This window comes from Schistocerca americana, chromosome 1, assembly GCF_021461395.2.
Source record: "Schistocerca americana isolate TAMUIC-IGC-003095 chromosome 1, iqSchAmer2.1, whole genome shotgun sequence".
NCBI lineage: Eukaryota > Metazoa > Arthropoda > Insecta > Orthoptera > Acrididae > Schistocerca > Schistocerca americana.
In genome coordinates this window covers 151,848,519-151,862,458 of record NC_060119.1, presented here as the reverse complement: position 1 = coordinate 151,862,458, position 13,940 = coordinate 151,848,519, and positions in this window count along the sequence as shown.

The following is a 13,940-nucleotide window of genomic DNA, read 5'->3' as shown; positions in this document are numbered from 1 at the left end:
CAGTTGTAAAGATAGAAAATTTAGTTCTCCCTCTACAATTACAACAAGCTCAGTAAATTTATTCGTAGTATTTTGCAGGTTCTCATTAGAGTTCTGCCTTTAAAGCTTCTGAAAATGTAATGAAAATGATCGAATGGCATTGATGAGCAAATTCGGTCTCAAGTTGCAAGCCCTTTCTGTTTACACCACGTTGGGCGACCTGCATGTCGATTATGGTGACGGCAACATTACACCTAGTCCCCCACTGACGACAACTCTCATCCCGCCTGGAATCGAACGTGGTCCGCTACATGGCAGCCAGATGGGCCGACCACTCAGTTAGGAGGGCGGACACAGGTCCTGAGGCAGGAGGTCTATAAAAATTTCCGCTTTAACATCGTTCACCCTCCCCTGACGCATGACCTCACCTCTGTTATTTCACATTTGGAATCTGCGATAACCCAACTACATGTTTCTAAATATCTGTGGCAATAAAGGCGACGCCATTGCCGTACAATCTATCCTTGTGATACGTATTCCAATCAGATTTTGGTACTTCGTTGCAGTTCACTTAAGTTTTCGACACCTCTGTGTTACTGTGACCTTTAACAAGCGTATTAAAGCAGGAACCTGGCCGTGGATGTTTCACATGTTTGCAATACCTTACTAATCTTTTCCTTTCCGATCTGCGAGGACGAACGTTTTCTGAAATTAATACGACTGATCTACATTCGATTTCTGGGTCCAGTTAGTCACTCCAACCTAAGAAAAAGAGGAAAAAACCACGAGGACGCCAATATTCAGAATTCCACGTTCATATCAAGTGTACCCAAATAGAAGCTTCCATTGTGTAGCGCGCGCCTGTCCTGTTGAGTAGACCCTCAGAACTCCACACTCCAGCAGTTTGTCCTCAGAACTCATGATATATGCTACAAGAACAGCCTACATACTGATATGCCACGCCTGAAGGAAACCTTCCAGAAGAAAGGCTACACTGAAACTTTGATTGCACGGGCTCTCACGTTGAGCAAGAAGGAGAAGAAGGACCTTGAGGAAGAAGAGGATAACAAGGACATGGCGTTCGTCCCATATGCAGGGCCACCCACGACAAAGATTGCCAGGATACTGTAGAAGAACAAGGTCAACACCATCTTCCATCCTCCAGTAAAAATCACGAAAATGCTGGGCCCAATGAATGACAACTTGCGTCTAAGGAGACCGGATGTCTACAGCATTTCCTCTGAATCTGGAGGAAGATATATCTGTCAGACGCAGCGTTAAATCACACAACGCATCTCTGAACATGTGAGAAGTGTTCGCCTCGGACAAAAGGAAACATACGCGGTAGTGGAGCACAGCCTCAATGAAGAGCATACGTTTTAATTTCAACAAACCAAGATGCTGTGTAGAACCAAGCGTTTCTGGAATTCTATTACTTAATCATTAAGGAGGCAATGGAGATACGAGTCAGAGGGACACAGCATTAGGAAGAATACGACTAGAGCGCATCGATGGAGGCAGAACGATGGCGGGTGTTGGAGTAAGCAGGCCGCACCGAGACGAGACGCCATGACCCAGCGCCCGACCCCTTCCCCCACACCCCCCGTTCCACGCACCGCCGTACACCTGATTGTCGCAGCAGGTGCTGACGATGCTAAGAAACCCATTGGTCCAGCGTCTATAAAAACGCGGACGAGACGTGAACCCGATACTTCGCCTGATGATGGCAAGTAAGAAAGTTGCTGAAACGTTACTAGAAAACGACACATTAACTCGGCTGACAACCCGAAAAGATTTTATCGTGCATATTGATCTACCTTCATAGCTACTGGGAGTTTTCATAATGGCTAATAAAGGTCATTTTTTTCCTCCACTGCTGTTGGTATGGACATCAGATTGTTTATGAAGAATTTCTTTAGCGAATATGTGCATTGTGTTGGTGCCGTTAAAATGTCTAAATTCTTGAAGAGGTGGCTAAATTGTGACCTATCGTTTCCACTGATCGCTTTTCGGAAGACGATACTTTTTTTGGGAGAGATGAGTTAACCGAGTAAGGAATCACTTACAACAGTATTGTGACAAAATATGCAAAGAGTGTCTGGAGGTTGATTTGTTTGTTTCCAAGATTACAATTATACGAAGAGCAAAAGTAGCTGAATATAGTTGTTTGAGCAGTCAGTAACATGTTCCATCCAGTCAAAATTCTCATCTGTGTGTGCACCCAAATATTTGTAACATTCTTACAGACTCCATGTGCTACATCAATTGTTTGTACGAATCTATTAATATACAGTACTGAGTAGAGCATGTTTGCTGAAGATTTATGGAGAGCTTGTAACCTCCTCCTTCATAATCGCCCTAATGGTTTGCGATAGAACTAACAGCGATCGCGTATGTTATGTCTGATAAAATTTTCCAGTGAGTAGGACTATCTTTACCGAAGGAAAATAACACCAGTCAGCTGGAGGAAACCTTACTACAGATTCTTCTGAAGGAAGAATCTATTGTAAACTTAAACTAAATTTTGATGATGATTTTGAAATGGTTGGAATATACTGCAATTGCTCACATACCAACAAAAAGGGGAAAAGGATACAACGTGGTATGTAATACAAAACATGTTGATAATACAGAGAAAACACTGATCAGCTAAAAAAGGGGTAATTACGCGGTCGCCTGCCCTCTAGGGTAATGAATCTCCAGAATCTTAAGAAAGGAAACAGCAAATAAATTTAAGCAAATAATCACTGGCGTGTCATTAGAATGTTCTCACGCTTTTCCTCAACACAACAGTTCATGTGAAAAAACATGAATAAGAAAACATTGGCTCTGGAGTTACTTATTCTGAAATACTAAATTTGAAAAGTAAAGTTAAATGGAGTTAGTAATAAATAAGTGACTTATCTTAAACTTTGTTATCTAAGAAATTACTTTTAGTAAACTCAGAATAACGTAACGCAAAATTTAGAGAAAGCCAAGGAATTTTCTTTTTAGTATTGAAAGATTGAAGTGAATTTACGTCAAGCAAATGAACAACTGAATTTACTTTGAAAATAACAACAATTAGATACACACCAACACGCCAATGTCACTCGCTAAGCATATTACAGAATAACTGAAATTGCGCACTCTTAATTTGTGCTGTATCTTTAGTTATTAGTTTTGCCAGTGAAATTTTACGTTACTTTAGGTGAATGAAGTTGCTTCCAGAAGATTTACTCGTTATAGTCGTACTTCTTCAAATTAGTTGACGTTAGTCTGACCAAAGAAATAAATTTGGAATGAATTTTGAATATTATACTAATAATTAAGTCTTAACTGGAAATTCTGTCTCAGGTTAATCAGTTCTTCATTGATACTAGTTCAAGTCAACAAATTTACGTACACCTAACAGCTGGTTGGAATTATGAAAAGCTAAACAGTAAGCGTTGGTGTGATGTGTACTAACTATCTTAAATGGTCCATTATAAATGAATTTAAATTTTGAACTTTTATTGTCAGTCTCGCTTGATTTCTCGCTGGCTTCAACGAGAACGAGGTCGCCAGTAGCAAATTTAGCAAACAGCCCTTCCCGTCATGATGCCGTATTCGCTCATCATCTTTCTATTTCATTAGATTTCGTAAACGTTCATTCTTGACCTCAGTGTTAATACTAACTCGCGGAGGTAAATCAGTTATAGCTTCCACCAAACTCTTAGACTTGTGGTCTAATATGATTTCCTCCAGTGTGAATCCTATAGATTCGTGCATCAAACCATTCACAATATTTTCAAATGCGTTTATCTATGTGCCTCACGTCCAGTGATAGTGGTGACAATACGTTCCCATATTTCTGTTGAACCAATCTCATCAGGCCAAGTAACTGTGTGAATGAGTTGGTACCGACTACTCACATCACCGTCTGTTTCATCAAAACTCACACTAATTTCAGCCTTATGTTTGGAAATAAACATCATTGTTTTATTGTTGCAGTCAGTTACTGCATGGTATTTCAATGACCAGTCTAAGCCCATTATTATCTCGGTGCTAAAATCTGGCATGACGATAAATTCATGTTCAAATTGTTCCCCTTGAATTTCGAAACAGCCAAATATTTGATTGGCTATAGGTTTGCTGCTCTTTCCGGTTGCACCGATTATTTTAACTCACATTACGTGCCTTACTACTACTCCTGGTCTTTCCTTTAACAAATCGAAAGTTTTTCCGAACATAGCACTTATCCTTGCCCCGGTGTCTATTAAAATGTGCATTTTTAGGCCATGCACGTTGATGGGCAGCTTAATTTGTCTACACTTATGTGTGTCTAATTCTTAGATTTCAAATAACGAGTCCTTGTACACGTCAAGGTCATTCCATAAAAACCTGTCCGGCTGCGATACCAATAGTGGTTTACCTTGTGGTTTTTCACCTTTCCGGTCTCTGACATTCATTATTTCTAACCTCTTGTCCTGCGATTGACCCCAACACTAAAAACCCTTTTATCAGTTTCACCGAATAACGAACTTTGTGTTATCAACAATTTGCTAACTGTCAAGTCAGTTAAATTTTCTTCAGAAAGGTGGCTATCATCTTCGAAATTGCTTGGAGGACTGTGCTCTGCTTCAGCTTCTAATTCTTCTCCTGCGCTCACTCAAACCATACCACTTTCTATTGACTGTATGACGTCAGCCTTAAACACATAGATGTAGAGTGGCGGTGAATTAGTCGTATCCGGTCATCATCAGCAAACTCGTCCTGCCTCTCTTCAGATATTTCGCCTGTGTTTTCTTTAGGACCAGCATCGTTGGGGTTGGCTACTTCAATTATTACATTTGGGCAAGCTTGCCTCTTCGGTACAGAGCTTTCATGCAGGTTGAAGAGGGAGAAATTTTGTTCGCTCTCCCATTAGCACATCTCCCATATAATCGTCTGTAGTTCTTCAGGTCGTCGCGTATACGATCGAACTGACCTATCCACACCTCCTCGCGTTCCACGTTGCCCTGCGCGATAGCGGAAGTTTTATCCAATATCGGCTTCTTTAATTCTGCTGGCGAATCACGGTGCACTGGAGCCTGCATAGATCAGCGGCCGCCTCTTCCTCGGTGACGGGTATTCTACTTTCATCATTATTACAGACAGTGGTCACATAGTCGACTGCTTTTTCATCTTAAATTATTGTTACTGCGGGTGCGCTTGTCGCTCTGTCTTCTTGCACACTCCCATCGAAGATTTATCCATCCGGATCTATCATAGCAATGTTGTGTATGCTTTCTTCTGGGTCGATTAAGGTCTTTCCATGCCCGGGGGGCCCCAGGCTGGTGCATTTCATGGTATTACTGATTAAGTACGACAGACCCATTTCTATCCAGATGTCGCAATTGCTGATTTTGCTCCTGCCTGCAACCAATCAGCTGAGAACCAGGTACCACTTTAACATGATACTGGCCTCTGTCATTTGCACCATTGTTGTTCCCACTATAACTGTCTCTGTTATAATGGTGTGAGTTATTAATACCATGGTGGTCGTTACCACTATTGCCGTGGTTATTGTTATTATAGTTTTTGGTGTTATGGTAATTTTGCTATTAACACAACTCTTAAAATATTCGCGATTATTCCGCCAATTCTCCCCATCTTCCACCTTTTCTAAGAATGCGGTAATTGTTCTGTAACTACTCCCTCTGCACCTCTTGGAGTCATCTGGAAGCTTCTTCCACAATTCCCAGACAATGTCCGATTCAGTTCGTTCATTACTCAAATATACTAATTTGTGGATACAGTTTTTACAAAATTCTTTCTTCGAGCCGCGAGAGTTCGTGCCATAGTGTTTTGACGCTACGAAATCACACCAATCAATCTCCTGTTTCTGCCCTTGCCAATATTATTTCAAGAACGCATTGTTAAAATCTTGAAAGCACAAGTTCACAATATCAAGGATTCAGCACCATCACTTAGCCTTGCCTTCTTGCACGTCGGTTACAGCGTTAATTTTTCTCTTATCCATCTACGATTCCGGCAATACCCTTTCGAATTTTGAATGAAGTTGGTAACGTGCAATCCATCCTGTTTTTTGAGGGGACCGAACAATCCCCTTCGCTAAGATTTCAGTGTTATGTGCATGGCATGACACATAGTGCTGCTTTTATAGTTCGGTAACTTTTGTAACTACTTCACAAGTGGCCGTGGAAAACATTTCCACTTCCCATTTCTCCTCTTCACACTTAGTCAGCTGTTTCTTCACTGTAGTATCTATGTCTGATAGTAAAAGTTAGCAAATTCGTAGCCTTTTCCCTATCGTCTTTTCGCGTTAATTCTACCTTTTCAATTAATTTATTTTCAGTAACTGGATGAACAGTGCGTTTCAGTTTCTGTTCAATTCTCTGTACCTCCATCTCGAAACGCCTATTTATGCTTCCTATTTTTAACTGTACCTCTGTCATATCCTACTTTAGATTACTGATTTCTTCATTCATGACAATTATATCTTTCTTGATTTCACCTACTTTCGTGTTAACAACTCCAGTACCACTGCACACAATCTTGATTGCTTTGGATTGCACATTAATTAATTCGAATTGAGGTTTTATTGATTCTGATTGAGTTTTAATTGATTCGGACTGAGCACCAATTTAAGAGTAATTGATTTGGACAGAGCATTAATTGTACTGATCATTATGTTCAACAAATGGTTTATATTTCCAGCTATTTTTGGTTTTGTCTCTAACTATGGTTCTTTCTTAATAGTTTCGTGGTATCCACCGTCACTGGATTAAGTTTTGATGTTTATTCCGACTTGTGTAGCATCTGTCAATGTCAGGGATTCCATTTTCCTCTTTTCAGGTCTTTCAGCAGTAATGTCTGTGATGCTAGCCACTGGTTCCTCATCAATGGGTTCTGCTGCCAGTGTTCCCCTTTACTCTACCGACTGTTCCCTAGCAATTACAACCTAATTAAAATATCATTAGTGTCCATCATGTTGCCTATTTTACCGATTAATGCAAATTTAGATACTTTGTGGCTTATTTCCCCTATTTACAGCTGCTCTGCATGAGCATCTTTATTCGTAATGGAAGGATTTAATTCGCTACGAATTTGCCCAGAGCAAAATTCGTGCCAAGAACATAACCAAATTCATACTGTCCCGTCACTAGCATAGCCATGGGTAACATCGCCTTTCCGAATCGGCCTAGTGGGCTGCGATGTAACTGACCATGATTGCTTATGTATAATGAAATTATATAGTGCGTAAGACTATCGATACCGAAAGAAAATGACACTGATTAGTTGGAGGAAGATGTAGAACTGAGCCATTAAAGGAATAATCTATTCTAAACATAAGCTGAATACTAATGATAATTTTCAAATGGGTGAGATCACTCACTCACCACACAGGGGGGAAAAGAGTACCACATAATATTTAATACAACAAATATCGATAATACAAAGAAAACACTGCTTAAATAGGAGGGGGATAATCAAACTGCGCCAGTCTGCTACAGCAATGAATCTCCAGAATCTTAAGAAAGCTAACGGCAAAGAAAGATCCTAGACTGGCGCGAACATACCTGCGCACCGTGTCTGCGGGAGCGCCCAACAAACACCTCCGCACTCTTCCATGACTCAAGCTGCTCTCCTTCCTCTCTGCTCTCAACGTGACAGAGACTCTCCATACACAAAGATAAACAATTGCAAAGGTACTGCCATTTAGTCGTTGCTATCGATACACTAAATAAAGCTCCATTATCTCTTACACAGCAATTTACAATATTTTCATTGCAATGACAATTATATACAGTCTGAAATAAATACTCTAATATATCGATTACATGTTAAATGGAATTTCTATAAGAAAGACTACAGAATCAAAAGTACGGTACAAGTTATCATCGGATATTAAACGGCGAAAATCTTGGATAGCGCAGAAGGTATTTTATCTGCATTTTCGGTGTTACAAGATCATTTTCAGAAAATCAGTTAATAATTCTTTCAAAAAGATCATTAACAGTCACTTCTTTTGCTTTCTCTGTAAGGAAATTTGTTATAACACTGGTAATGTCTTAAGAAGTACAAATTCTGTTTGATGACAGTCATGTGGAAGGTTATTCACATATATAAGATGTAGGAATCACCCAAAACCGAAGATAAGGGGACTCATTTCGTGATCTCTCTCCAGTAGATAAAATTTTCTCTCCTTCCAACAACTGTTGTTTTCTGTTTGTTAAGTATGATTCAAAACAGTTATTGGTAAAACCATTACTTTTTATGGTGTCTTGTACACTGACTTGTTCCTTGTCTCCCATTTCACAATATGGCATATAGTTTTAATCTAATTATCTGTGCTATTAGTTTTTGGCAGGACGTGCGTATTTCTGGACATAACAAGAAGAAATGAGAATAGTGAGAGAGCAAAAAGGGCATGCATTGCTTACATTAGGATGTCTACTGGTATCAAACATTGCAAACGTTGGCCTTAATCTGAGGAATACATTTATGAGAATGTACGTTTGGAGCACACGTTTAATGGAGGTATATGATGGAAACCGAAAAAAAGAATCAATGCATCTGAGGTGTGGTGCTACAGAAGAATGTTCAAAATTCGTTAGTCTGAGAAGGTAAGGTAACAGAAGGTTCTGCACAGAATCTCCAAGGAGAGGAAAATCTGGAGACCTTTACAAAAATAATAGACAGGATGATGGGTTATATATTAAGAATGAAAGAATAACATTGATGTTACCTGATGGAGCTATAGAGAATGTAAACTATGGGAAGAAAGAAATTGGAATAAATGCAACAATTATTGAGGACATTGGTTGCAGGCACTTCTCGGAGACAAACGTTTGGCACCGAATAGGAAATTTTGGCTCACTGCAATAAAACCACGGAGAAGACAGATGACCAAAAAACAATAATGCGTAGATGTCTTTCTAAAGACTTGTTGCCTTCCGGTAACTATCTTCGCCTACTTCAGTGAAGACAATATGTATGTGATATAAACCTGCCAGGAAAAGAAACTTATCACTACAGAAAGTATTTAGATTCATATTTCTGTTTATCTTTGCAATCCAAGGCCGCTACACAAGTTGTACTGAAGGACTGTTTTTCTTTTGTCTTCTGGTACTGGTCAATGATACAGGTTACCCCAATATCTTGCAAAAGAAAAAAAAAGCAAGAACCTCTTCCTTTATCTACAGGGTGGTCTAAAATTTCCGTTACAAACTTCTTGGGCTTGTAGAGGGAAGTGAGTACATAACATTTTGAATAAGAATACTTGTACGGAAACCTACTGTTTTCATTCCACGACGGTTTAAGTTGAGATGTTTAACTTATCCACTTCTGCTTAAAGACGTGAACTAGGACCGAGCGAGATGGCGCAGTAGCTAGCACAATGGACTCGCATTCAGGACGACGGTTCAATCCCGTGTCCGGCCATCCTGATTTGGGTTTTCCGTAATATCCCTAAATCGCTACAGGCAAATTCCGGGATGGTTCCTTCTAAAGGGCTCGACCGACTTCCTTTCCTAATCCGATGAGGCCGATGACTTCCCGGTCTGGTCTCCTCCCCCTCCCCCCCCCCCCCCTACCGAAACAACCAAACCAACTAAACTAGGCGTAACGCACTACAGATATTAGGTAAAATTTCGAAAGCAAACACAAGGGAACACCCATTTATCGTGAAGCACAACTGTTTGTATTAACACTTCAACGTTACGTGTTTACATTACTCCAACACAAAAAAGAACTCAGCATACCGTACGTAGAGAACAATACTGATGCATTTCAACAGCGCCTCGATTTGGCGACCATGCTCGTTGTTAACACACACTGTACCTACTAAGCGTGTTCTGGTACACACTTCCCATCCCACGTGGGGTCTCTTCAGTTTATAGTGCAGCGGCCAGGACTAGTGTCAGCAGATCTTCCTCTGTCTCTACAGGAGACTCGTAAATTAACCTTCGCAAAGCAGACGGTAGGTGACGTTATGTGGCCGCCTCACGCAATACACGTCATCCAGTGTACCATATCGCATGCCAGGACAAGCAACTCTGCGACTTTTATCTTGCCCTCAGCAGAGGTGGATGCGCTACACGTCTGAATTGAAACCGTCGTAGAACGGTTCCTATTCAACATATTATGTACTCACTCCCCTCTACAAGTCCTGGAAGTTTGTAACGGGAATTTCCGTACACCCTCTTAGGCCCCTCCTTTCTCCATGTTATTTTATAGGGGGTAGTCAAATCAAAACGTGGCCGATAAAGGAAAATAAACCGTTTATTATTTCAAAGTTATCACTACAACTGTTGATACATGCATCCCACTGTCATACCAGACGCTCAGGGCCTTCGTGGAAATGTGTTGACAATTGCCTGCGGAAACATGATTGTCCCAGTCGTGAACCTCTTCATCTGAAGGAAATCAACAGCGACATATGTGTTTCTTCGAGGCTCCAAAAATTTGGCAAACGCACGGGGAGAGATCGAGGCTTTCTGAGATGGTACAGAAGAGTAGATGTATCGATATGAGGGTAACGTACCCTCGTCTGTAAACGCCCAAGTCGAAAGTTATAACCAATATCTCTGGGGAAGTAGTATGGACGAAACACAAACAATTGTCAAGTATACATGGGCTCTAAAATGCTTACTTTAACAGCTATGAGCACCTGTTCAGTAGAAAAGATGTGTTTCACAAACTCGATGATGCACACGTGTTCATAGCTCTTACGGTATGCACTTAAGAGCTCATGTTTACTGGACATTTTTTTCTCGATTTGGACCATGCTACAGCCGCTCAAAGTATGGAAACCAAAGACTTGCAGTAGAAGAGATTCACTGTCAAAGATATCACAAGGATTTACACATGACACTTTCGGCTCAGATTGATACATTTGCCCTTCTCCATCATCCCTGAAAGTTTGTAACATCATCACGGAAATACTCTGTATAGAAGGATAACATACAGCTATCAACGGAGAACACGCGTATGGAGATTACAAACTTTCTGTATTTGCTCCTTGACTGCACTCTGTAATAATACTTGCTTTATAAGAACTTTTCAGTGTTTCCTTCTGTAGTTTTCAGCCTGTAGTCCTTGTCCATGACCATATTGTATTAATGAGCTTCAAAGCTATGTAATACGATGTTGTTTTTCAAACCAGCCAAGTCTGTCAGAAGAAAACATGTAGTCTGATCGTTGTTTCATAAGCATTTGTAACAGAATTGCCTTAGAAAAGTTGTTGATATTTTACTCAAAGATGGGATTTCATATACAAACATACCAGGAATTGTGATTAAGTTAAGTGTGTTGATTAATGGTTTGCTTCACTGCCAATTGTTTGTTCCCTTTATATGCATAACGATTTTTTTTCTACAGCTTCAGAACACTGAGAAAATATAGTTTTCATCATCCAAACAGATTATGCGAAAACTGATATAATATATCCGTTATAAACAATTTTCTTAACAAATAAATCAGTTACATCATTTAGAACTCTCATTGTAACGGCAACCCAGCGAAAAATCTACAGTGTACCCAAAACAACCTTTCTATACGAGGCCGGGCTCACATATCTTCCCCCCTGCGGGTTCGGGGGATAGAATAGGCCCGCGGTATTCCTGCCTGTCGTAAGAGGCGACTAAAAGGAGTCTCAAACGTTTCGGCCTTCTGTGATGGTCCCCTCTTGGGTTTGACCTCCTTTTATTTCCAAATTTCCGTTGTTAGTGCGTGCCATTTGGGGAAGGACACCTTACGTGGTGTTTTTCTATTGGTCCATCATGCTCCACCATCTTGCATGTTACCTATTGTCGTGTGGGGGGATACTACGCCCAACATCTTCTGGGTTGTCTCCTTCTCGCCTTGTGCGCACTATTCTTCTTAGCGCCTACGACAACTGTGGACACATTCAACACGGTAGCCAGTCCGTTGTGGTGGGGTCGTCATGTACCCTCTTGGTGGTAGCCCCCTGACCACGCAGGGATCGCACTACAGATGCCAGAGCTGTTTCCTCCCCATGCATGCCAAGGAGTATGTGCCCATCTTGTCTGGGGCACGGGGACTCCAGGCAACGGGATATCGGTCAGGTACCCATTGCTTTGGCTGGGTGGCGCCCTTGGGGAGAGCCCTCGTTCGGAGTAGGTGGCATCTGGGCGGATGTGGCGCAATGAAGCGCAATAAATCACACCAAGCTGGTGGTCGCACGGCCACCAGCGTCTCTAAGCGCGGTAGAGTCGACTTTGATGCTGCACAATATGACCCTCAGTCGTTCCCCTCGTTGGCTGCGCCATGGGAGGGACGCCGATCTAGTGCCAAGCGGGAGCCTTACGTACCGCAATACCTTGTCTGCAGCAGGACTGATGGTGACTCCTTTCTTATGACGAAGCCTCTGTTTTTTGTGGAACACCTGGAGGATAAGTTTGGGGAAGTGGCGGGGTTGTCTAAAATGAGGAATGGGTCCATCCTCCTCAAGACGTCCTCCCCAGCCCAGTCACGAGCGTTGCTCTTGTGCAATAAGCTGGGTGATGTCCCTGTTCCGTCACTCCCTACAGTAGCTTAAATATGGTCCAGGGGATTATTTATCATTGTGACCTCTTGTTACAATCCGATGACGAGCTGAGAGCCGACTTGGAACGACGTGGCGTCCATTTTGTCCGTCGTGTGCATAGAGGGCCCAAGGCTAACAGGGTGGCCACCGGTGCCTTTATCTTGGCCTTCGAGGGTGATGTCTTGCCCGAGAAGGTCAAGGTAATGGTTTATCGTTGCGACGTGAAGCCATACGTCCCTCCCCCGATGCGGTGCTTCCAGTGCTGGAGGTTTGGGCATATGTCCTCCCATTGCCCATCCAGCGCTACATGTCGAGATTGTGGACGCCCCTCTCATCCCGATTCTCCATGTGCGCCCCCGCCTGTATGTGTCAACTGTGGGGATCACCACTCTCCATGTCGCCGGATTGCCCCGTTCTTCATGAGGAGCGGAAGATCATGGAATTTAAGACCCTGGACCGGCTTACTTATCGAGAGGCAAAACTGAAATATGAAAGGTTGTATCCTGCTTCCCTTCGACCATCTTATGCTGCAGCCACGTTATCGTCGCCCACGCGAGCGACGGTTGTCGCCTCATCTGTGCCGCCTTCAGTGGGCCCTCGGGGCTGTGTATCTCTGTCTGCCCCCCTCGTGCCTGGGGGCAAGCCTTCCTCTGTTGCCCCCTTAGCAGTTGGGGGCAAACCCTCTTCTGTCGCTCCCCCCAAGCTTACTTCGGGAGTGACATCTGCTCCACAACCAGGAGGCTCGATTCCTCCCCCTCCTTCTCCGGCGGCGTTGCCTCCGCCGGTTCCTCTCTCGCGGAAGGCGTCCCTCGGGGCTCTCCCTTCCTCCGTTTCTTCTCCTTCCCAGCCAGATGTCAGCCAGTGGCTGAAGGTTCCGCCACCTGCTGATCGTAGGGCTTCTCCGTCGTCGTCAGCCTCCGACGCTCCTTCAGAGAAGCTCACCCAGCCCTCTCACCCTAAGGGCAGACGCGAGAAGAAGGAACGGAATGTGTCCAAGAAGAAGGACGTTCCGGCGGTTTCAGCACCGCCTGCTGTACATAGTCCTGGCTCCGGGGATGAGGTGGAGATCCTCGCCTCTGCCGCGGATCTCGCCCTCACGGAACCCTTGGGGGCCTCTCCTATGGACTCAGCTGATTCTATCCCAGTGGCGGCAATTGGCTCTGAAGCGCTGTCTGCCTCTTAGTCGCATTCACGCCCTCCCAGTCCCTTCCTGCTTCCATTCTCCAATGGAACTGCGGCGGTTATTTCCGCCACCTGCCTGAGCTCCGGATGCTTCTGAGTGATTCCCCTGTTCTCTGCATTGCTCTGCAGGAAACTTGCTTTCCTGCACTACGGACCCCCGCCCTTCGCAGTTATCGGGGATACTATAAGAACCGTGCTGCCTGTCATCGAGCGTCAGGTGGGGTTTGCCTCTTTGTTCACCACTCTGTTTGTAGTTCGCCAGTAC